At 35.6% G+C, this 26489-nt stretch overlaps 2 pseudogenes; both read left to right on the top strand.

Moving 5' to 3' along the window:
* The first annotated feature begins 264 nt into the window (after positions 1-264).
* Positions 265-10935, top strand: LOC100735562 (olfactory receptor 8G50-like; annotated as a pseudogene).
* A 12994-nt stretch (positions 10936-23929) lies between these two features.
* LOC100735290 (olfactory receptor 8G50-like) lies at positions 23930-24823 on the top strand (annotated as a pseudogene).
* Positions 24824-26489: the final 1666 nt, after the last annotated feature.

Genomic DNA, 26489 nt, shown 5'->3' on the forward strand with positions numbered 1-26489 from the left:
GGTTTTTAAACTTTATTTTAATTCATTTCTCTAAAAGTTGTAACAGATTAATTATAAGATGCATATTTCTTTCCATGTAATTTCCCTGCACTCAGTGTCTGTCATAGTCTAGTTTTACAGGAAAATAGATTTAATATAGGGTATATAATTTATAAGATCATTTTTATGATATTCACCCAAAGAGTCAAATACGGAAAAGTGAGAGAGATCTGTCCATGCACTAAAGACCCAAAGAATGCAGCTGACATTCTGGATTCCCTGGCAATGTCCTTCCGGAGTCCACCTGAAGACCTAGAGCCCATAGCAGTGTCCTCCTTGAGTCGAGCTGAAGACCTAGAGTCCATGACAATGTCTCACACAACACCATATCAAGGACCTGCATTGGAAAGACACAAAGGTTAGTGGTGGAAGCTGGAAAGTTTGCACTGGTGGGGTGAAGGATCTGTCAGCAGGCTGAGCTACCCTCACTGGAGCCAGGAAGTGAAACTTAGAAAATGACTAAAATACCCCCAACGAGAACATGCCTCAAAGATGGAATAGCTGAGTTCATGTCAGGAAAACCAGCATGACTGGCTTCTCCAGGAAAATCAACAGCACACCATCCTCCCCCACCAGCTTTCATTTTATTCTTTTGGCAGCAATCCCCTACCCAGAACCACAGTGATTCAGTTCAGATATGTTACAGGTTGAGCATTACTTAATCCACCAGAGTATTCATCTAATATTTAATGTTATCTCACAATCATTGACCTTATGTCAGTCATGATACATTTGTCAGAGTTGTGACTGTTCAAACTAGACCATGTCTGCTGATATCACTGTCTTTGCAATGCTGTTAGAAGAATTCATGGCAACACATAAATAGAGTTAATTAGCTTAGAGTTACATGTTACCGTTTAAGATTCTTTTTATATTCATATATATATTATATTTATATATGTGTATATATGTATATATGTATGTATATGTATATCTTTTATGTACATATATACATAAAAGAATCTTAGTATATATATATATAATGTATATATACATACACACACACACACACATATATATATATATATATATATATATATATATATATATATATATAATATGTTTAGTCCTCAATGTATATCCAAATATGTGGCTTTAAATATAAATTTCCTTTATTGGTACCTTAATTATAATATAGCGCTGACATCTATACCAAAAAATTTAGAAAAAGGAGCTGTGGGCAAATATTTTAAAATAATTCAGGAAATTTTTTGGTAAAATGATTAGCTATTTTTTTGAAATTCTGTATTATTTCTACCCTTTTTCTGTTTTGTTTTCTTTCTCGAAATAAAAAAGATTATAGATTTGTTTATTCATTTATTTATTGTGAAACAATGATTGATTGATTGATTGATTGATTTACTGTAAAACAAATATTTCTGATTCTAAGAAAGAATGAGCTCTACAAGTGGATGAAGTTGGGTTATATTTCATTCCTGAGACCCAAAGAAAATAATGGCTTACAAAAACAAAGCCATGTATCTGAAGGCAGGATACACTGTTGGATCTTTGGTTATGTGACTGTTTCTAGATACTTCCAACAATGTTTATTTATTATGTATACAATAGAAATTCTAAATATCAAATGACTATCAGAGTCTCACATAGTCAGCAGGGATTTTTATGGGTAATAAAAAATTGCTATGTCTTGTTTCACAAGTAATGGTATCAATCTGGGAGATTCACTGTTTGCTTCACTGTGTTTGATCAGTAATGGTTGTTACAGCTTAATAGGGTTCCTGTGAACTCATATACAGTTGCTTAATTTTCTAATGCCTGCTACTGGGGTCTTTAAGATGATGATTGCATCATCAGTGTTAGGGTGGGCACTAATCCAGCGCAACTGATGCTCTATAAGAAGAGGAAATGTGAGCTAATACACAGCCGGGACACAGAGGCACAAGGAAAGACCCACTATACAGCACAAAGTTAGCCATCTGGAAATCAAGTTGAGAAGCACCAAGAAGCAACCAAGGCTGCTGTCACATACTTCACAGGCTTCCAGTTCCAGATATGAAAGAGGATAAATTTCTCATGTTTATCCCTACTCATCTGTGGTATTTTGTCATGGGAGAACCATAGCAATGGTGAAATGAAATTTTTGGTTTTGCTAAAATAATTTAGTAACAAAAATAAATTGGCAAAACAAGCAAAAGTCTAATGCAAAAACTCTAATTCTCAAATTTTGGAAGAATTGAAGGGTTATATAAGGATTATTATTTTCTTAACTGCAGCATAATAGCTGTATATATTTATGAAGAACACTGATGTATTTGAAACTAACACAAAATAACAGGCAAGTGGAGGGGGACAAACTAAGTGTGAGAACAGAATTTATCTGAGCCCAAAAAGGAGGAGCTCCAGGGAAAAACACAGTTCCATTTGTCCGGGAAAAGTGCTCTTGAAATGCGTCCAGGTGTGCAGGTTCCCACAGATAAGGAAAAAACAAGAGAGAGGTTACAGCAAACCGGTCACCAGGGGGAGCACAGGGTGCCAATTCCAGCACTTACTTAACTTCTACACTTCAGGTAAGAACTGGGGTAAACACACCAAGGTTTTTACTGTCTCTATTCCTTTTGTGTGATCTCAGGGTGTCCCCAGAAACCCACAGTGCTACCTCACAAGGACCAAGCTGACTAGGGTCTGGTGCCTCCTGCTCCCCTGGAATAAAGAGCTTTGTGATTTTGTTCTTGTGACAGTGAAAGGTGTTTCTCATTTCTGCCTTTCGATAAAAATTTTTCTCTGGAAAATACTGATGATCAAATGATGGTGCTCAGTGCTGTAGAATCAAAGATGTTACATTACCAGGATGCCTCACTGCAAGGCAGTCATGGCTCATGTGGGAAGGAAAGAGAAGGCTGAAGTGACCGCAAAGCTTGGGTCAGGTCACAGTGAAGAGCAAGGAGTCCTGTGCGCACATGGGGCTTCAGTCATGTACTTTCAAAAAATTCTGGAATCACGTTCAGTCTTTCAGCCAGCAAAATTGGAGTTCTCCCTGCTGTTCTGAATCATACAGACACAAAAGATAAAGAATTTAAACAGGACCAAAAACCCACAATAAACAACAATAATTGACAAAAGAACAATTCGAAAGCCTGATCTCAAGAGTAACACTGCCCTGGGAGTTAACCAAGCCAATACTATTGTAGTTAAGGTAGGAGCTCAGGGTGTACTTGGTAAGAGGTATTTGAAAGAGGGTATAAGGCAGAGGGGGAAGCACTTACTTCTCCTAGGATTTGGTGTACATTAGGTCCAGTATGAATAAATCTCCCACCCAGTGGGAGGGGAACACTCTCTTTGCTTCCTTGAAATAGAAACTACTCTGAGATTTGATCTTTTGAATTTGAATCAGTGGGTTCAGGTTGAAACATAAGGTCACAGAAACACATTTTCAGTCTCTCTGTGTCTTTCTCTGTCCCTCTGTCTCTCTGTGTCTCTGTCTGTCTGTCTCTCTCTGTTCCTTCAGTGTCTTGTTGATTAACTCATGTTCTGCTTGATTTAGGTGAGCAGTTCTTAGAGACATGAGTTTCTTTAATTGAGTTTCAAAATCTAGAAACCTGTCCAATGGTATGATCTCAACATTATCAGAAATCTGTATTTTTCAGAGATCTATCAAGTTGTCCATGCACTTTCTTCAAAACATAACATGTTAGTATTATAGATGCTTTCTCAAAGCTGCCAGAAATATATTAGGACCCAGCGATTTAGTTATGGGCAGGTATTAAAATAGCCATGGTATTCATAATTAAATGGAGTTATTTCTGTTAATGTGAAATGATTTTTAATTAGAGTTATATTTATGACATTCGATTTCTCACGCAAATGCAAAATAATGGATGGTCAATGCGCATGCGTGATGTGTGACCTATCCTACTAAACTGAAAACAAATCAGAGGGTGAAGTCGCCATGAGAACCCTGGGGGTTGGAAAGGAGGTCTGATCAGGAAGATCAGACCTTCTCCTTTTTTAGGCTGTGATTCAGAAGAAAAGGGCACACAGAATCTCCTCTAGCTCTTGAAAGCATCCCGGCATCTTCTTACTTTTCTGCAATGTATACCTACCTTAAGAAGGCAGCTGCGGCAGCTTTCAGCTTTTTAGTCAGTACCAGCTCCACAGAGAGTGGGATTCAGGCAATGTGCTCTATCTGCATTGCACTCAGTCAGTAACCCTCTGTAAAGATGGCTCCTCCAGGGACTGTGCGCCAGTTTCCCTGCCTTTCAAACTGTGTTCTGTTGCCCCCTGGTGGATACAGATTACACTCTGGTGGAAATGAACTCGCTGGCTGTAGAGGTCCTCTGGGTAGGACTAAGGGGAGGAAATTTGTTTTACAGGGTTTTTTTTTGTTTGTTTGTTTGTTTTTTGTTTTTTTTTGTTTGTTTGTTTTTTTAGTAACTTGAAAGAGTCAATAGTCTCTTTGTCAATATTTATCCACAGAATCCGGGAATGGCAGCACATCCATGGAATACCAGAACTTTGGGAGACTGATGCAGGAGCATTGAAAATTGGAACCCAAGCTGGGTTACCTAGTGAGAACTTGTCACAAAATAATAATAATAATAATAATAATAATAATAATAATAATAATAATAGCTTTTTAAAAAGGGCAGTGGCGGAAGCTCAGTGTGAAGTCTGTAGATTCAGTTCAGTCCCCTGAGGGAGGCTGCATTTTCGACCTGCACTTATGTTACACTTCTCAGTTGCTGAAGGGCATCTATAACTGAAAGAACATAAATTATAAACACATTAGCAAAAAAGAGAGAAGAAATAATTTAGTATATTTTCAAATATTAAAAAATATAAGTGATCTATTTTGAAATTGTCTTTTCTCTGTTCTGTCATGTGGATTTAACACTGCTTGATTATGGTGGCTTTATGGAGGATTTTTTTTCCTTTGAAAAAAATTTCATTTCTAAACCAAGTATTTCATAACTGTATGTATTTGTGGTACAAAACATAGTGCTCTGTTATACTTAGTGAAACAGTTACTACCGTCCAATTAAAATAACTATCTCTTGTTTTTGTTTATGTAATAAAAATCTACTCTCTTGGCATATTTCCTGTATGTGATACAGTGGTATTAGCTACAGTTGTCATGTACAGTAGGTGTCTAAATTTACTCATCCTAAGTAGCTGCAGATTCTGCCCTTTGGCCTATATCACTCCTGCTCCCCATTCTTGAGAGGTACCTTTTTACCGTTTCTATGTGTTCAATCTTTAAGTTTTGACATATTAGTGATAATGTGCTGTTTTTATTTGTGTGCCTAGTTCTTTTTATTTCTTGTCCTCTCATCTCTATTAAGATAAGAATGACAAATAAAGCATATTTTCCTGAGTATCTGGAGTTAAAGCAATCACATGGAGTTTGCCTGTGATCTCTGGGTTTGTCATCGTGTTGCACTTGTGTGGGCAGACATGGATTAAAACAGCATACCAAGGTTTAGGTGACTAAACTATGTGCTCAAATGATCTGTCTCCATTTTGGATTGTATCCAAGACAGATTCAAAAAACACTGCAGACTCTTCTAAGGAAGATGTGACATTAGAACTATAACCACAGAAGGAAAGTCTACACTTATGATTGCATATGTGACAGGAAACTAATTTTTGTGAGTCACAAATGACAAAAAATATATCCTGGAAGATACAGATAATGTGAATAATCCCCTAGCCATTAAATAAACTGAAATTATAATACAAAACATTTCCATAGATCCTGTTAAAATCCAAACTATTTGTAGAGAAAAACAATGTAACTTTCACTGAGTTTTATCTTTTTTATCCATAAAACAAGATTTACCAATTGTACCACATCCTCACAGAAATTCACACAATTAAATGGCATGTAAGAATGTGTTTATGTAAGCACCAATTCAATAAAAGTGAGGGGAAATTAAGAACTGAACAACCTCACAATTTGCACAGCCTTCTTGTGCAAGTGAAACCAAAAGCCTGAAGCAGTGTTATACGTTGCTTAATCAGGGGGCACTTTCTGAGAAGTGTGACAGTCATACAGAGCACTAACACTAGCTGATGGCTGCAACATGACCTAGTGAGATGGTCTTTTGGGGCCAGCCTTGAATACATGGCGCATAACTGACCAAAATGTCGTTATTATTGCCTACTTTATATGGTGCTTATGGTATAATAAAACTACATTTTTCCCTTGAAAGAAGAGTTTATTTCTACACACAACTCCTTAGTATGTAGAAGGTGTTAGAGATCATCTCGTGTCCTAAAGTTACATACTTGTGCCTACTTCAGATGAGTGGCTGTTGAGTTACAACAAAGATAACAGAATGAATCTCTCTTTCCAGCCATGAGAATGAAACAAGTGCCTCCACAGCAAAAGAGCAGATCTGTGGATGGTTGGGCCAGAGTTTGTTGTGCATACTAATGGAACTGACTTTAGTTCAATAATAGAAAAAGAGATAAAGACATCACTTATGTGTGGTGATAGATACTAAGAATAATTTAGATTCAGTGCAACTAGACTTTTCCTGATTTGAATATATACCCTGGAAAATTGAAGTTTTCGCATGCACATGTACCCTGATACAATTAAAACTTATGGTGTTTATGATTGAAACTTATTTTTTCTTAATCATGAAGTCAATATTTTCTAAGAGGTTTGAGAGACACAACACAACTTTGTAATTCTCTCACAGTTCCTGACCTCCCCAGAGCTCAGTGAAGGCTCTGAGCTCTCCTTTTTGTAGCTTAGTCCTCGAAGAGGAGTCTTGGGTCTCAGAATCTAGCTTATTTTGAGTCTAAGGACATAACAGAGAAGAGACTTGATATGACACATTAGGGAGAATGGACGGCGGGAAGTTGCTCATTTAATAATGTATTTTTAAAAAGCATTCAAATCACACACACAAAAAATGAGAAATCCTGATTGAGTCCATTGTTTCTAGGCTGAGTTGGAAATCCCCAATCAGTTATAGCTTTTACCACATTTCCATTACTCCAGCGTTGGGCAATGGAAGCTTTCTCTTTAGTTATTTAGCCCTTTTGACATGATCCCCTCAATGTCAGATTGTGCATGTATGTTTAAGGGTTCATGGGTTGTGCTGAGCTCCAGTTCCTACTGATATTTGCTATCTGTACTCAGTATGATATGGCTCACTATAAGATCACCTGTTTCTGACCTGAAATTTGCCATTTCAAGAAACTTGGTTTCCATTATCTACCTCCCATACTGGTTTTTGTTCATTCATAAAATATGTGTACAGTGGTTTCAGAAGTGTCAACCTGCATCTGTATGGGAAATGACTCATCGGCAACTTTATCAAAAGGGGTGAGTGGTTACACAGTTTATATTTGGCTTTAATCCTACAACTAGACTCATTTACAAAGCTTTTTAGGGCAACACCTTTCATGCTCAGCCCTTTAGGTGAGGTTATGCCATAAAGCAACCTGAAAAATCCAAAGAACAATTTCCACTAATAATTGTGGATAATCATTAGTTCTCCAAGTCTGACATAAAAGAAATGGATTTAAATATTTCAGAAATAATTTTGGTATAAGAAGTTGCTGTCACTAAAGCCTGCTAGAATCATGTCTGCTAAGTCTTTAATTCCTAGCCCTCAGCCAAATGGCTGCTAACAGCCCAAAACACCCAGACGATTATACATGACTGAGCTAATGAGAACCTTACAGACAGGATGAAAAAACAAAATTCCTTGTGAGAGGAACTCTTGAGGTAGCATCCATCTCTGTATTTTTATGATCAGTCTAATTTGCAAACTCTTCATAAAGATGGCATCATGTTATCCGCAACCCCTTGGGTAGTGTTATAAAGGAACTGTGAGAGGCCAGGTCGCCTCTAATTCACAGTATGTATATCATCTGTTCAGAGCTTGGGATCTGCCTTTTGATCCACGAAGAAAAACTGTGCTCAGGAGTCTCTGTTTGGAGTTCACACCAGCAACATCATCCAAAGTTCTCTCCCTAGAAAGCAGTTATTCTAAACTCATGTGTGACTTGGCCTGAGGTTTCCGAGCAGAGAAAGAGTGAGTATCTAAACTGTATCTTTCAACCTCAAAGCACTGAAGATATTTCACGATACTGGTGCAGGATGTCCTAGAGCCTGCTGAAAAGCACTACTTACACATTGCAGTAGCATAGCTGGTGACATATTTGTTTTCATAATTTGACACATGCAACTTTAATGGTCCACGAGTTGTGGTAACATGTCAGAATGCACCCTCACCAACTTTACCTTCACTCTCATAGAAAGTGCACAGCAAATTCAGTCTTAGTTTGTCAGGTTGAAAGTAGGTGTAAATTAGTTTTATCTAAATCTTCAACTTCCTGGGTAATTATAATGTATAACCCACCATGCTGACATATAACCTGCTTTCCTCCAGGTATCCAAATTTGGAATAACCTATTAGATGCAGTTTGTTTCATGAACCTGTAAATTTTCTTATTTTGGACACTCTTTTAATGAATACTTTGAAATTATTTGGGTGTTTTGATGTATTTTCCTGGATCCATATTTTCTGAACATGAAAACCTGATGTCAGTGCTTCATAATTTGAATATTGTGAAAACTTGGCTTGTTCCTTCTTATTCTTCCAGACTCAAGCTTTTCTGAAAAACCTTTATTTACCTGCTTTTTAAACTAGCACCATAGCAGCTGTCTTCCTGTGTACCCTCCCAAGCATGGCATCCATCACACTGTCCAGTGTGTGTCTCCTTACCTTATAGGCTGTAATATTCTGGAAAGCATAGATTCTCTGTTATTTATCTTTCACTTCTCGACACCCACAACAAACTATTTTCTTTACAGTGTTAAATGGATTTTAATATCAATCCACATGCACAAACATTACTTTCATAGATCAGTATCATTTCATGCACATTCACTACAGTTTTCTGTAAATGTCATGTTTTCTTTTGTTTTTGGCACAATCTAAGTTTTTCACAAAATGCCATTTTTCAATACAAAACTAAATATATACTATTACAGAAAAACAATTCAATATTTTTCACTTAATGATTGGTCTTCAGATGTTCTCTGAATTTTCCTAATTATGTTAACCTACAGCTTATCATTATGGCATATCCATAAGTGTCTTCGAGACAGTGAGCAAATCCTTGACCAAAATCAGTGTGAGCAAGGATTATTTCATTCTTTATTCCTTTAATCTACTAAAAACGTGTTGAAACAAAAATTCTGGGCATAGTATGACAATCTCACAGTAGTTTTGGGTCATCACTGCTTACTTTCAAAACTATTTTTCTTCCCAAAATGAAGCCTAAAGATATGAAATAACGAATGGATCCAGAGGGCAGTGTACTACATGAGATGAGCCAGTTACAGATGCACAAATGTTGCATGACTGTACTTATCTGTGTATATCTAGCAGTAATCTCAAGAAGCAATTTATTTGTAATTCAGTTTTCCTGAAGATGATTCCTTGCCTGATGTTTACAGCTCAGACTTCAATTATAATGCAGAAAGAGGGTAGGGAGTGAACATCTTGTGTTGTTGGTTAGCATAAGAGAAAATCTTCCAGCCTTTCAACACTAAGTATTGTGTTACTGTGTGTTTTTGTTTTGAATGCTACTCCACTGTTATTCACGTTAACAATGAATTGTACTTTCTCTGCAGAACAGAGAGGATTACACTTTAGGCAGAGAAAGCTATAGGGTCATTGCATCAAAGTTATCCTAACAGTCCTTTGGGTGTTCATGGTCTGGAAACCACTAACTGCCATGCAGACAGCATGAGGCACAGCTAGGACTGAAAGTCTGTATGGTGCTTACCGACATGTCCCATGTGTCTGGGATTCCAAGGTCATTGACAGTCAACAAAGAAGGGAAGCTGGAAGAGAACTGGAATTACCTTGTTGAAAAGAACAGAGTTGCATTTCATTGTTTCATGGGATAGTAAATGCCAGCATCAAAATTTTGCTATTCATTGTAAGTAGAATTCCTAAAGGAAAACGGGAGAAGTAAATCATTCTCCGGTGTCTGAATTTATCCTCGCTGACTTAACTGAGAAACCAGAGCTCGAGCTGCCCCTCTTCCTCTTCTTTCTAGGAATTTGTGTGACCACAGTGGTGGGGAACTTCAGCATGATCACCCTGAAGGGGCTCAGTTCTCCCCTCCACACCCCCATGTAGTATCTCCTCAGCAGTCTGTCCTTCATTGACCCCTGCCATTCCACTGTCATCACCCCCAAAAAGCTGATGAACTTCGTGACAGAGAAGAACATCATCTCTTTCCTTGAATGCATGACTCAATTCTCCTTCTTCTGTGCATTTACAATTTCAGAGTGTAACATGTTGGCTGCAATGGTGTATGACCACTATGTTGCCATCTCTCATCCCTTGCTCTACCACGTCACCATGTCTCCTCAAGTCTGCTGCTGGATGGTAGTTGGGGTGTACAGTGTGGGTTTAGTTGGTGTCACATCTCACACAGTCTGCTTTCTGAGGGTGCTTTTCTGCAAGGCAAATGCAATAAATCATTAATTTTGTGACCTTTTCCAACTACTGGAGCTCTGCTGCTCGAATACTTCCATCAATGAGGTAGTAGGTCTGAGCTTCAGTGCTTTTAATGTCTTCATACCTACCCTGGCCATCTTTACCTCCTGCATCTTCATCATAACCAGCATCCTCCACATTTGCTCCACCTCAGGCAGGTCCAAAGCCTTCAGCACCTGCAGCTCCCACCTCTCAGCAGTTTGTTGCTGTGTTCTTTGGTTCTGCCACGTTCATGTACATGCAGCCCTCATCAGTCAGTTGCATGGACCAAGCGAAAGTGTTCTCTGTGTTTTACATTATTATTATCCCCATTCTAAACTCTCTGATCTACAGCCTGAGGAATAAAGATGTAAAAGTTGCCCTAAATAAGATTCTTGAGAAAAACTTTCTTATGAAATAAATATTGTGGTTAGTAAAAGTTTATAATTTTGGTAATTTTATACAGAAATAGTCTAAGGTAATCCATTTGTGCCCATAAGTCATATAGTTATCACTTTTGTATGGTTATTTAGAAGAAAGATGTCAGAGGTAGGGCTGGATTCACAAGATTTGAAATATGTGGCCTGTATCACCTCTAGACATGTTAAACATTCTCCATAGCAGTTGTCTATATTTCTACATTGGGAACACGGGTCTTTTTATGTCAAACTTGTTTACCGTAATTCTTGTTATATGTATGGTAGCATGTGTTTATGTTCTCTTACACACCTAAAATGTCACACTAAATTTCTTGGCAAATATTTATGGAATTATGATATCTTTCATAAATTTACCCATTTGGAATACATCAGATATGACCCATGCATCTTACCAAGTGTGCAGAACTATAAAAAGAAACATGGAGCAAGGAGTCCTATGATGGATGATAAGTTGGCTCCTAATCACTAAGAGTTACTAGTAGGGTTGATGATATTCACAATAATAAACACATGGGTATATTAAGCATATTTTGACACATATTTTGTAACTATCTTTTTCCCACAGTTTTGGGATTTTGCCACTACCTCTACTTGTTGATAATTCTCTCAATATTTTTCTTATTCCACAGATATCCACATGATAGTATTCAAATTTGGAAGTGACATGTTTATATTGACATTATTTATTACATGCTAAAGTTAAAGCTGGGCAAAAGTTTCTGACTGACGAAAAGCATCATTTTATCTCCAAATTGCTGTTTTAGAAAAAAAATGGATATCTTTTTTGAAGAGGTAAAGGAGATTTCCCATTCATAAATGTATTTGTCATAAATGTTCTTTTTCTTGAAGATAATGCCTCCTCCCTAGAGGCTGTTGTTCCCATCAGTCAGACTCAGTGTCTCTGTGTCATCTGTGTACTGCTCAGTTTCTATGACTTCTCTTTCTGTAAAGCAGAATCAGAAAGATGTTTCTCATCCATGTCTAGAATAGCTTCTCAGACTCTTGGATATGAAATATTTCTGCTTTGTGTTAAAGCCACTTCTAGATGATGTATGGTCTTTGTCTAGTTTCTGATATAAGTAGTAGCATTCACAGAGAGCTGAATTAAGGACACACTGGAGAGAATCTCCAAATAGCAGAGCACCGTTCTGCACCATTGTCTGTTGTGTTGTGCGTTGTGATCTGCTATACAGCTAAGTACAGTGATTTTCTTCTCTCCCTCCTTCTTAGCTCTGTCCTTCTTTCCCTCCCTCCCTCCTCCCTTCTTCTCTGACTTTTTCTGTTTCTGCCCTCCCATCCTTTTTTACTTCCTTCCTCCTTTCTTTCTTTCCTTTCTTCTTGTACACCTCACTCCTTTTCTTACTCCATCCTCCTTGCTCCTCTCTTTGTTTTCCTTGTATTCTTATTTTGCTATATTTCTTTTTCCTTTTTATAGCACTGAGGATCAAACTGGCATGTTGCCCATGCTAGGTAAATGCTCCCCTATCCAGCTACTTCTCCAGTCCTGTTTATTGACTGACTTTATTTTTGCTACAGGATCTTGGTGATTCGCCCATGATTTCCTTGAACTTGTATTCTCCTCTTTTGCACTACCAGTTAGGTTTGAACCTCCCCACTCAGCTTCTTCTCCCCCTCTTCTTCCTACTCTTCCTTATGCTTTATCATCTTTTTAACCTTTCCTTGCCCCTCTTCATCTTTCTTTTTCTTTCTCCTCCATTTCCTCTTCCTCTTCCTCTTGTTCTACTTCTCCACCTCTTTCTTCCCTTTCTGCATCCTGATTTCCCTCTTTCTCAAATTTTTGTGATAGTATAGATGGAACCGAGAGTCTCACTCTGCCGCTAAGGCAAGCATTGTACCACTGAGCCACATCCCTAGCGCATTTATTCATCTTTAACCCAACATGAGAATTTCAAATAGAGTGAGTTGCATTTTAAAGTAATCTGTCTCATCAAACAGACATATAAAAATTCTTACTTTGTGCCACATTTTTATCAAATGTCATTGTCTTACCCTGTAAACCCAGTACATCCATTAAGAAACAGAGAAAGGAAGATTTCTGCTCACTAAAAACTGGGAAAATTCTTGATTTTTTTATATATTAGGTAATGAGTTCATATTTCCATTGATTATTTCATTATCCTACAAAGATCTGTATGTGTGCAGCCATACATGAATAAAAATATACAGGATATATATTTATGAAAAGTATAATTCATAATGCATATGTCACAGAATAGTGTATTAATATTGCTTAGGTATGCTTCACAAAGTTTATATATATATGCAATTTTTATTTATTCATTCTAAGCATTAAATGTGTGGCATATAGAAACTTTCTATAGTGCTTGATGACTGAAATTACTACAAGTAAACCTTTTCAAATATTTATGTATCACTAAACTTGCTTAAAATATTTAGAGTAAAATATGTGAAACATCTCTTATATTTAAAGAACTGCTGAAAGATACATTATTAAAATATTAGTGTATATGTCATATAGATTAAAAAATACATGAGGAGCTCTACCAGAAGAGTAAAGATAGAAGAATTTAAAGAAGTAGAGCTATTATGCTAGACTAAAAAGGACAAATATATAAGATTTTCATAATACCATTAGACAAGGGCACTTGTAATTAAAAGCTTCCATACCTGAACACAAAAGATCAAATATATTTTATCTCTAGGCACTGTGATTAACTAAATAATGTTTTCGCATGGATTTGTCTTTCGTTTTTCTGACACAACCATGCATTAATTTGCAACAGAAAAGAGTTTCTCATTCTCAGGTACGATCAGGATAACCGAGACTGGACATTTTTGTCTTCTATATTCATTAGAATAGGTTTTGACTGTGCAAACCATGAGTATAAATACACAAACACACACACACACACACACACACACACACACACACACTGCAACACACATATCTTTTGAAATTTGTTGATGTAATGCAATATATGGGTCTTCAATGTTTTTTTCTGAAGAAAGGACTCTAGATTCTTTCTTCATCTCTAACACTTGTAAATAACCCAAAAATATAAGGATGAAGACTTGAAGTGTCCCTTGACAATAGGTGCTTATATTTGTGTCTCTTTTAGAAGGACTTTCACACAGATAAAATTAACTGCAAAATAATTTGAGAAACTGCATGGTGATCCTCTACGGCTGTATATCAAACTTAAACATAGGACAATTTTTACTGAGGAAGAAAGGGAAAATGAATGAATTTCATGAATAGCTAATTGTTTCTTCTATATTTTCTAGTATTCTATTGTCATCAATTACTGTTATCATCTCTAGAATTCAACATTTGGATTTAGTGTTGTATCTAAAAATAATAGTGTTATACGTGATTATGATAAAGCTTGTATAAAACATATGTGATATTTTAGTAACTGTTAAGAGCTACTTCAAAGATGCATGTAATTCTGGATGGACCCATCTTTATAATATCTTCAAAATTCTAGGTACATATTTATAATCTTCATTCTCAATGCTCCCTTATCTGAAATAAATTCTCATCATCATTCTTTCCCAAGTTCTATAAAATGTTCAATAACAAACAGAAACATTTCATTTTTATGCACTTCTCACCACTCCAAGTTCTAATCAGGTGCATCTTTGATTCATCACAAATATAATATTTATGTCTCCAGTGGTACTGTTTACTAATGATGAATGTTAGGGGATCCCACTCTTACAAAACTTTAAATATTTGAGAACAAGAATTGCACCTTCTCTTGTAACACATTTCTAGTTCTATGGCTTAATCATGGGGTTTATGAGTTATTATGTTATGTGTTTCATCCTTTAAAACTTAAATTGAGGGAAGGAGGTAGGCTCAAGATGAGAGGGTAGAGAGATGCAATGCATGGGTTTATTCCTTCAGACAAAGGAAACAAAGCAACCTGTGTGTAACTGCTGCAGAATGTAACTGCTTATGGGAGAACAGAAAACACAATGGTGAATATTAGAGACCAGGAAAGAAGCAGAGTATTTCAGCATGTGGTGCTGATCACGTTGTTTGGATCAAGAAGATTCTGCAGTATGGTATAAGAGAATGAGTCACAGTATAGTGCTGAAGGCTGCAGGCTGTGCACTTCAGACCAACAATTTTAATGTGTAGGGACCTGGAGTCTGTTCAGGAACTCACTCTAGAGACGTCATTCATTGCTTCTCTCAGCACACACTGAGGACCCCAGTCAGGAACCATCTGGAAAAGTGTTCTGTTCAAGAGTCTGAATTGTTCTCAGTATTAGAAAGCCTAGAATTAGCATATATCAGGGTCCTGGGCTACTCTACAGTGTTGATTCTCAGCTACAAGGCTTAAGGGAGTACCTGACCCCAAGTTTCAGAAGATTGTGCTGTAAGCTGCGGGAGCTGTGATGAGAAAGGTAGAAGATATGTTTAGCTCAGTGATTCGGCATGAAGACTCAGAGAACACTATCTCTGACCACCTCTGCTAAGAGAAAACTTGACTCCTTTTTCTCAACTCTCTATTATTATTTTATTATAGTTTTTTATCTTCCCACTATTTTGATTTTTTCTTTCCTTTCTCTATTTCCTTTTCATATACTATTTTCACACTTTATCATTTTTTTCTTTAAAATTAGCTATTAGTAATTGTAGAAACTATTTCATTCTCAATTATTTTTCTCCTGTTGCCAGAGATTGAGTCTGCAACTTCATACACATTTTGTGGATGCTGTATCTCTGAGATGCCCTCCAAGCTCAGAGAGGAGACATAAGCCCAATACTAGCCACAATTCCAATACATTCAAATCTGGCAGACACTTTACTTAAATAAAAGAAGCAACACAAGTTCCTGGATTTTCAGCCATCAGCAAATAAGTTCAGGGAAGCTAAAAGATGGTTCCTGAGTAGGTATTTCCACAAAAGAAACCAGGAAGAAAAGCATAACAATGAATGGCAGCACGTCTTTGCAGGTCAACTTCCTTGGTTGAAGTTTCATATGGGTGGACTTCAAAGAGCTGATTTATATGAAGGTGAATCACACAAAAGCTACCCTGTGATTTCAGCCCTCACCTCTCCACTTCAAGCACTAACCAGAGAAGGTGAGATGTTTGCCCTGAGCATGACTAGAGCAGGCATGCATAGATCTTTCAGATCTATGCATTCATAGCAGTAGAGAGCCTTAAGTTGTGCAAGAAGGGAGATTTTATTTCCATAATAGAAATAACCACCAATAATGCCTTCCACATACACGGCTGCCTGCAACATACTTGCCAGATGTACTTCTTTACCTTTCCAATGGTTTCAGGACAATAGGTCTCTCAACCCTAACATTGTATGCTCTATGTCCATCCCATGAATCACAACCAACGAAGCTATAAAGAGATTACATTAGATTCCAGTTGGAAATAAACTAGGTATACAAACAAACCAATATCCCAAATCGCACTGACCAGAATTATACATATGGCAAAGACAATCACATGAAAGTAAAGCAGCCAGATATTAGATATGAAACTGTCAACATATCAACTGCAGATAAATGTTAAACAAATAATGTATGATCACCTTAAGCTAACTCTATAGTAACAGATTCCAAAAATATCAAAATGAAGTACCAAATAAAGAATTCAAAAGAGGTATTTTAAAAATGTAATGAGATGTAAGGGAATACAGGTAAGTTTTGAGTGAATTAAAGAACAAAATGAAGAATATGAATGAGAATTTCAACACAGATTCTTAAAAGAAGGCAAATAATGACCTTGAAAATATAAAATTCAGTAAGTTAGATGAAAACTTCAATTGGAAGCCCTGATAATAGACTCCATCAAGCAAAATAAAGAGTAATGAAACTTGGAGACAATTCTGACAAAATATTCTACATAGATATCAATAATACACTCAGAAATCAATATCAAAACAATAAAAAATACTGAAGTGAATCTTTCAGATTTCCGGGACATCATTAAAAGATCAATGAGCCATATAATTAACATGTCAGAGGGAAAAAAGCTACATGCTAAGTGTGTGGAATATATACTCAGTGAAATAATAGAAGAATCTCCTAAACTTTTGGAGATATATAATCATTCTTCATAATTAAAGGAGAAATAAACCTTGTAAAAATGAACATAAACTAAGGATACCCACAATTATTAAATGTGTGTTATATAACTCATTTGAGGAAATTTTATGTCCAGAAAAAAAAAGACAAAAAAAAAATCACAAATGATGAAGAATCATAACCCACTGGGAAAAAGGTATTTAATAAATATGAATCAAACATCTTTACAAACATTAAACCTTTTATGTAAATAGGAAAGGAAAATGAACACAGAAAATAAAATACACCAAAGATAATCAATAAAATGATTTCAAAAATAACTTCCAATAACATCTCCCAATAGTAACGCTAAATATTAATTTTTTAACTGCCCAGTTTAAAAATACAGAACACTATGATGATTAAGAAAAAAAAAAATCCAGTAACGTCTTGCATTAAAGAAACTTACCTCAACTACAAAGGTAAACAAAATGAAAGTGAAAGAATGACAAAAGATTATCTCAAGCAAAATGAATCTAAAAGCAAGGAAGAGTAGCTAAATTCATTCTGAAAAACTTGACTTTAAGACGAAACTCTAGAGACAAAGAAAGTCACTATATGTTGATTAAAGACACAATATATCAAGAACTCATAAAGCTTACAAGTATACGCACATCAGAGATGGCTGAATTTCATAAATTGCATGCCACTAGACATTACAAAGTGATTTACAACCAAATAAGAAAATGTTGGGCAAGTTCAATAACTCACTGTAACCAGTAGATAGAGCATTCAGACAAAATCAACAGCTCCAAGAAAATACAGTTAAATTATACCGAGGGAACAATGAACCTAACAGACAACTAGAGAGTATCCTATCCCACAGTTGTAGAAATACATTCTCCTTTCATCACTACTTGGAGAGTTTCCAAAAATAGACTATTTAAAAGACTACAAAGCACATTTAGAGAGTTAAAAGTTCTTGAAATAATGCCTTGCGTCTTCTCAGACTACAAAATAGTAAAACTAGAAATCAATAGCAAGTATCAGCACATATACAAACACTTGGAAATTGAATGACACACTATTCAACAAGCAATGTATCCCTTAGAAATCAGAAGAGAAATTGAAAAATTAAATCAAATAAACACACCATAACAAAAAATACCAAAAACCTTGAGGTATAGGAAAAGTGATGTTAAGAGGAAAGTTTATATCAATGTAGGCCTAAAACACAAATACTTTTCAAATAAATTTTCTAATGATGTAACTCATGACTTAGAAAAACAAAATCAAACTCCATGCCAAAATCACAAGATAAGAAATAATAAATATCAGAACACAAAGATACAAAATGGAGAGTACAGATTCCATATAAATGATCAAGAAACGTGAGTTGGTTCTTTGAAAAAAAAAATAAACCAAATTGACAAAACTAGCTGACCTATTCAAGAATAAAAGAACACTGAAGTAAAACTAGAGGCTGAAAAGGAAACGTTACTACTTTATTTCAAAGAACATTGTGGAATATATTGAAAAGCTACATGCCAGTAAAATGGAAACTATAGAGAAATGAAAACATTTCTGGTAATATGCCTTCCTGAAATTAAGCAAAAGGTCATAAGAAACCTAAATGAATCAATAATAAGTAATGAGGTTGAAAGACTGAATGAAACAAAGCTTCACACTGAGTGGATTCATTGTCAAGTGTGAAAACCAGTGTGAATAAATCAAACACACGTGTATGAATCCCGAATAGTTTCCATAGTGTAAGAAATGATTCAAATATATAAAAGTATGTGGTAATCATGATTACCCATTATGTGGCTTTGAAGCCTTATAAAGTTTTCACTCATTAACTGGAATGGCTTTATTCTGGGCCATTTGATATCATTGCCTGTGATAATATGAACAGCTATTTTGAAGAAACAAGACATCACAATAGCTAGTGCTGATTTAATATCATCTTGTTTTGAAGTCCCACCAAACTGTTGTTCTTCTGTCTCCATTGGTTTTATCCATGTTATATCTTACTGGATTTTATTATATGTAATAGTATAAAGTAAAATTTTTATAGGCAAAGAGATTATATAGAAACCATTGTTCATTTTCCATTAGGTGGTACTAAATACCCTGTAATACTTTCATCCTCTTGAATGATTTTTCACTGTCTTGATATGTTTGATGCTATAGTTTACAAAGTTATATTCAAATATTTCAAGGAAAGAGACACTATGGTAACTACTATTAAGTCAGGTTATCTTGTGGTGAAGCACTAGGTTGCTGAAATTGTTATGCTTTGACCTATATTGTTATGTTGTTATGTCCTCTTTTATCTCAATCTCCCCCTTTTTCTTAAAAATATTTTTATTTTTATCTTTTTAATTAAGGGGAAAATAACAGGATATATTATAGTAACTTTCTTGATTTCCTATTGACTTGATTTGAAGCTCTGTACTACTCCCACTATCTTATTTTGACTAATTTTACTCTGTTCCATTCTGTTTGATAGTATCAATTTGGAGGGTATAGGCAACTACTTTGAAGTCAATAAGATTCACTATGATGTGTATTCTGGTTTGACTATTATCTTCTTTTGAAGTCCTATAATGTTTCCAATGTTTAGGTTTTGTTAGTCTTGTTCTGTACTGTTTTGTTCAATTTTATTATACTTAATGATATAGGCAACTCTTTTTAAGGTAGCAAGTGGCATTACGGCAACCATTGTTGATAACCTTGTATTCTGTTTTTACATCATGTGCTATGTCTATGCTTTGTCTTGACTGACTGCTTTGTTTTGTCATATTTGGTTTTATTCTCTTCCAAAAAAAAAGTAATAAGAACTATGGGAGTAGTAAAACCCAAAATATGTAAATTTTGTTGTAAAAAAGAGAAGAAAAAAAAGTGCTCCAAAGGATACAACTGCAAGTGTGTTTAGGTGTGTTAAGATAGATGACCGTATTACTAAGTCTTTGTTGGATCACTGAACACAACTGTTTGCAGTCTCACTGTTTGAATGTATACTTTGTATGCTTTAATCCTGTAACTTGAACAACTATTTCTAAGATGACAATATGTAATCTATTAACCAGTGATTTCTTGCTGTTTTTTTGAAATTCTGTATTACTTGTACCCTTATACTGTTTAGTATTTTTCCTTTAAATTAAAAAAAAAGAAAAGAAAAAAGAATACCAATGTGCTCATATTTTCATGAATTGGAAGAATTAAGATTTAAGAATTAAGAATTAAGATTTAAGGCATAACACACAAGCAATGTACAGATTCAAATGTAGAAGTACTAATTACAGATAGAAGTACTAATTACAGATAGAAGTACTAATTACAGAACTAGAATTATATTCCTAAAACTTTACAGAATAATGAAGTAACTTGAATAACCAAAGCAATTCTCCACAAAAGGAGTTGTACCGTAACTTCAAAACATTCTACAAAGCCATACTAACTAAAACAGCAAGGAATTATGGTATTATTCTAAAATTAGAACCATTCAGAAAAACATAAGACTAACAGATAAGTCCCTGTATCTTAACCAAACTGACTCTCAAGCAAGGTGTCACCTGGAGAAAGGTCAGTGCCTTGAACAACGAAACTGGATTTTCACATGCAGATTGAAACTAGATCACTGTCTCTCTCCTTGTATATGGAAAACAAAATTTACAATTTTTTCCCATATATGGAAACTTAAAACAGAACAAAAAAAATGAGGCAAAATGCAAAACACAGTATTCTGACTTGGAATAGCAGTAAGGAAGAGGGTTGAATGGGGCGACTGGAAGAGTGCAGAGTAGTGGAGGGAAGAGACCAGAACCACATGTAATGTCACAAAATACTGCAGTCAAACTCGTGAATGTGCACCATTGCTACAGTAAATGTTCATATTTATAATAATACAACTAACAAAATGACTTTAGCAAGTCACAACATAACTTTATAGGCAGATGAAATCTCCATGTCTAACAAAATTTAAACTATGAGAAACAAACTTAAGATAATTTGTTGTGACTATTGTTTCAAAAATTGTACATTTAGTAATTACTGAATAAAAACATTAAAAGCCTACTGATGACTAGATCAGTATGAAAATAATTTCTATCATATACATTTTCAAGGTCCATCAACATTTTTTCTTCTTTTTTTTTTCCTAGAAGGAAAACACACTTAATTTGTTCTCCTTAGTCTTGCTAGGTATTCCTCGGAAGTCCTTAATAGCGTATAAGAGAGATTCATTCTGGAACTCAAGAAAAGCTGATTTAATTCAGGGCCCAAATTACAATGTTGTGGGAAGAACTGTTTTACAAGTTTAGTGTATCATATGAATCTAAATAAAAAGATAATCAATTAAAATGAAAGTTAAATTTTAAGGATGTTTGCTCTTTTCCCTGTTTTGGAATTTTTCTCATTTAAAAAATCACTTTAAGCAATTCATTTGGTTCATGTCATAAAAATTTCCTGAAATATCAGACTGCTAAATTTCTGAGCATGAAACTCATTTCAGCTCCAAAAAATATCTCTCACATTGCATTTGTCAGTCATATTTTAGTAAGAACCCTGAAACACGTATGTGAGAATATTAAACACTTGAAAACCAGTAAGGATCAAAGAAAATTCTAATTGTTTCTTTCCCAAGAGATGATACTTGTGAGATAAGATTCTAGTTGGAGGTCACTACCATTGCTTGCTCCTAGTAAGGCTGTAATTCTCAGTACAGGATATTGTCATAGCAGTCACGCTTTGCAGAAGGGCAAAGTGCCTTGGGCATCAGCTTCATCACATGTCAAGATTAGCGACTCAGAAGGTGCCTCACATGACCAAAGTCTGCTTTCCTTTTACAAGAGAAGATAAGAAAAATACAGAACACTGAACTCTTTGGAAGGAATGGGGTAGTTTGTATCCCTGACCTTGGCTGTTGTAATTCTAGATTCTTTACCTGCAGTGTCTTTCCCAGTTGTAACAGGGATGCAGATGGCAACTGGTAACTGGTCTGTATCGACGGGTTCTTATTCTAAGAACCACACTCCCTAAGGAGGACACCTATTCTTATCATCTCTCTGTATCCTGTACTAAAAAATGTCATGAATTTTTTTGCTTACTTTTCATCTCAGACAGCGTGAGGTCTTTATGTAGTTACTTTGAGCCTGTATTAACTTCTGTGACTTAAAGTTTTGATAATTGTTCTGTGTGAGATACTGTGCCCAGCACTATACTGAGCTATAAATTAGTGTAAGAGAAAAGCTTGTCACATATAAGATTAAGTATGTGCCACATGTGCACTTAAGGAACACTTTCGTGTGCAGATAAACGGTGGTTCTCTTAAGTGGAATTTCACTGTTAAAGATCTCGACTGAGGTGATTTTATTACATAGGATTTTATGCAATAATCCAGGAGAAAAAAGAGAAACTACAGTAATGTTATGAGTTAAAATTCAGTGTCTAAGTGGCTGGGGATTTAGCTCAGCGGCATAAGCACCTGCCTTGCAAGCAGGCAGTCGTGAGTTCCATCCCTGGTACCAATAAAAAAAAAAAAAAAAAAAGTCATAAAAAATTCAATGTCTAACAAATGTTATCCTAATTAACAGCCACACTCTGTGATACATGTTTCACCACAAAGGAAAAAATTATTCAGCTGTGCCTCAGTGTCCTTCACTGACCCCATTTTGCACAAGCACGGTGACACCTCTGTTTATTCAGGACCTACCTCACTGTGGTGCTTATCTCATTGCCTAGTCTGTCTCTTGCTGCCTTCTATATTGTCACTTTCTAAAGAACAGAGGTTTATGTTCTTCACTCCTCTATCCTAAATGCGCATAGCAAATGGTTTACATATGCTGTCACTGTTAAGTTTGCTTCAGTGTATTTACATTTTTAAGCATAATTTCATATACTTGTATACACATTGAAATATTGGAGTTTTTTTATTCAGTACTCAGCACAGCTTGAGAATATGTTCTTCCTAATGTTCTTCAGGTGTTATTGGTAATTTATATATCACAAAAATGAGAATATTTGTTTAGATATTCTGATAATAAAAAAATAAGATATCCATTTTAAACTTTTAAGATGTTAGAGTTTTAAAATTTTTTATGTTGTTTCTTTTAATTTTCTGTATGATGTTTTTAAACAGAATTTTATGTTGTTTCTTTTAATTTTCTGTATGATGTTTTTAAACAGAATTTTAAACAGAATTTTATGTTGTTTCTTTTAATTTTCTGTATGATGTTTTTAAACAGAATTTAAAACAGAATTTAAAAAATCCTCATATTGCACAATTAACTATTTTTTCCTATAGAACATTCTGATTTTAGTGTCTTATCTAAGAAACTATCATCATCTCCAAGATCACCAACATTTAAGTCTCTGCTTTGTTTCCTGTTTTGTTTTTTTTAACAGTGTTAGCTCTTTAATTTAGTCTTTTGATTAATTTTGAGGAAACTATTGTGGATGGTTTGAGAAAGAGTCCCAAATTCACCCTTTAATATGTACGTCCCTAATGGTCCAGTAACTATTTGTTATGAAAATTAATGTTCCCTCATTGAATTGTCCTAAAATCACCATAACAATGCAGTTCATCCTAGATGTATGTTTACTTCTGCACTGTTAATTCTATTTAATTGATCTGTAATTCTATATTTATAGCAATATCACACCAATTTGGTCCTGTAAATTTGTAGTAAGTTTTCAAATAAGGAAATATAATGTCTCAAACTTTATATTTATTTTTAATATTAATTTAATTTTTCTGGATTTATTTCACTTTGATTCATTTATGTTTCTTATTTCTGGAATCTCAAGGTCATGGAAGTAAAATAAATGAAGATCTGACAGGACAGGAAGTACAAGGATGAAAAAGATAGACTTCTGCTTCTCACTCAATTGTTGGAACACTAAGATGAACCTCAAAGCTTGGCTTCTCTTCCTACACAGATTCCAAGAAGGAAATGACAGAAGGAAACCATTCTACACTGAAGAAGTTTTTTCTCCCTGGGATAAAAGAGAAACCAGAGCTCCAGCTGCCCCTCTTCCTCCTCTTCCTGTGAATATATGTGTTCACAGTGGTGGGGAACCTGGGCTTGATCACCCTGATTGGGTTGAGTTCTCCCCTGTATATCTCCATGTACTATCTCCTCAGTAGTCTGTCCTTCATTGACCTGTCCTTTTCCACTGGCATTACCCGCTGGTCAACTTTGTGACAGAGAAGAACATCATCTCCTACCCCCAGTGTATGACTCAACTCTACTTCTTCTTAGTTTTTGCTCTCTCAGAGTGTCACATGTTGGCTGCAATGGCGTATGCCCACTATCTTGCCATCTGTAACCCCTTGCTTTACCATGTCACCATGTCTCCTCAAGTCTGCAGCTGGATGTTAGCTGGGGTGTACAGTTTGGTTTTGGTTGGTGCCACAACTTACACAGTCTGCATGCTGAGGGAGCTTTTCTGCAAAGTTAAAAGTAATTACTTTTGAGACCTTTTCCCATTGGAGCTCTCCTGCTCCAGTACTTTTATCAGTGAGGTAGTAATATTGTGTTTCAGTGCTTTTAATATGTTTCCCAACTATCACCATACTTGGCTCCTACATCTTCCTCATAGCCAGCATCATTCCTGTTCACTCCACTGTAGGCAGCTCCAAAGCCTTCAGCACTTGCAGCTCCCACATCTCAGATGTTGCTGTGTTCTTTGATTCTCTATCAGTCACACACATGCAACTCTTATTAGGCAGCTCTGTGGACCAATGGAAAGTATCCTTGATGTTTTATATGAGTGTAGTACCAATGTTGAATCCCCCGATCTACCGCCTGAAGCATAAGGCTGTGATAATTTCCCTAGAGAATTAATTTGAAAAAAGAAAGTTCTCATGGAAAAGAGTTTTAGGTTTAGTAAAAATTTACTATTTCTGTAGTTTTAGTAAGGAAAAAATCCAGAAAGTGCCCCCAAATCGTGAGATTATGCTTGGTACTTCTTTGGGCAAAACAAGGTAGCACTGACTTGAGGTGTTCAGACACACGGAAGAGAGCATTCCCCTGAGATTTCCCAGAATCCCTTTGCCTAGTGTCATCTGCATCATTTCAACATAGTTTTTTAAAGTCTTTAATTGCTTCTATATGATTGATTATGATTTATTTGTATTAAATACAGAACTTTTAATTCAATAATTATCTATCACAATTTAGGAAATGAATGTTTGATTAGTTTCTTATCTTCTCAATTTTTGTTTCCTAATCTTTTAATTAAGTGTACCAACAAACACTTCTGAAATTGTGATTTCTGAAATGAAGAATTTTTACCTTTTGAATGTGCAAAATATAAACCCTTGTTGGTACTATGATAAGTCACATGGCAGGTTAACATGTAAAGTGATAGAAACATTTTGAAAGACACTGAAAACATAGGCTTGTTAGATATATTTTTATTCTATACAGTGTTCTTTGCTCCACAATTCTGGGTTGACACCACCACCTCTGTTTCCAGACAGTTGTGCAACATCTTCCTCTTTTCTTAAAGAGGAAATGCTTTGTTTTATTTATTCTAAAAAAAAAAAAATTATAGATTCTCAGATTGAGAACTTATGTTCTTTCACTACTGTATTCTTGATTTAGCCAGAAAAATTAAAGCCAACAAATTGTGTGCTGTTTAATGACCAGCACTTCTTCTATATAAAAACTTACTGTCCTCTCTGAAAAACCATTATTTTTGTTAACAGCAGGAGAAGCGGATTTCTCATCATAAGTTTCCTTCTCTACCTGTTATCTAGTTAAGATCCTGGTGGTGCCCTTGGAAAGAGCAGGTGGAGGTTTTAGATAACCCTGCTGGGAGGCATTGGCCCTTCTCAAGACTAAACTTTAAGAGGCTGTGGTGGCCTCTGTCAAGTGCTCAGCTGTCAAACCACTTTGCAGTGGGAGCAGCGCTTAGAGGGTTTTCCACATCTCTCTGTATAATATCTCTTTAGACTCTACATCCTGATATGTCCATTTTATTTTAAGGTCACTTCTAGATGGCAGGGGATGGTTGTGTTCATTCTGTTACCTCTATGCTTTTAAACATTCACGAAGAGTTTCATTAAGAAGATAAACATGAGCATCTCCAAATACCATCGTGTCCTTGACTTCGTATCTCTGTTATACTGAGCCCAGAGGTACAATGTGGGCCTATTCTATTCTATTCTATTCTATTCTATTCTACTCTACTCTACTGTATTGTCCTTTTTAAGACAGAGTCTCACTAGTTCAGGCAGTTCAGGCTGATCATGAACTCAAGGTGTTACCCCGGCTGGTCTTCAATTTGCAATAATCCTCCTGCCTCAGCCTCCCAAGTGCTAGGAACTCAGGTTTCTGCCATCATGCCATGCTAATCTGTTCTTCTTTAACTGGATAATTTTGGCTCAGATGCATTTAAAATTCCCTCTTTCTCATCTAAAAAGCACAAAAAATGCCTGATTTTTGCTCATTTTGGCTTTAAATATGTGATATGAACATTTTCAAACTGTGTCACCTTTCTCTTGTC

This window comes from Cavia porcellus, unplaced genomic scaffold (genome assembly GCF_034190915.1).
Source record: "Cavia porcellus strain 051 isolate PalLab524CR breed Dunkin Hartley unplaced genomic scaffold, mCavPor4.1 scaffold_9, whole genome shotgun sequence".
Lineage (NCBI taxonomy): Eukaryota > Metazoa > Chordata > Mammalia > Rodentia > Caviidae > Cavia > Cavia porcellus.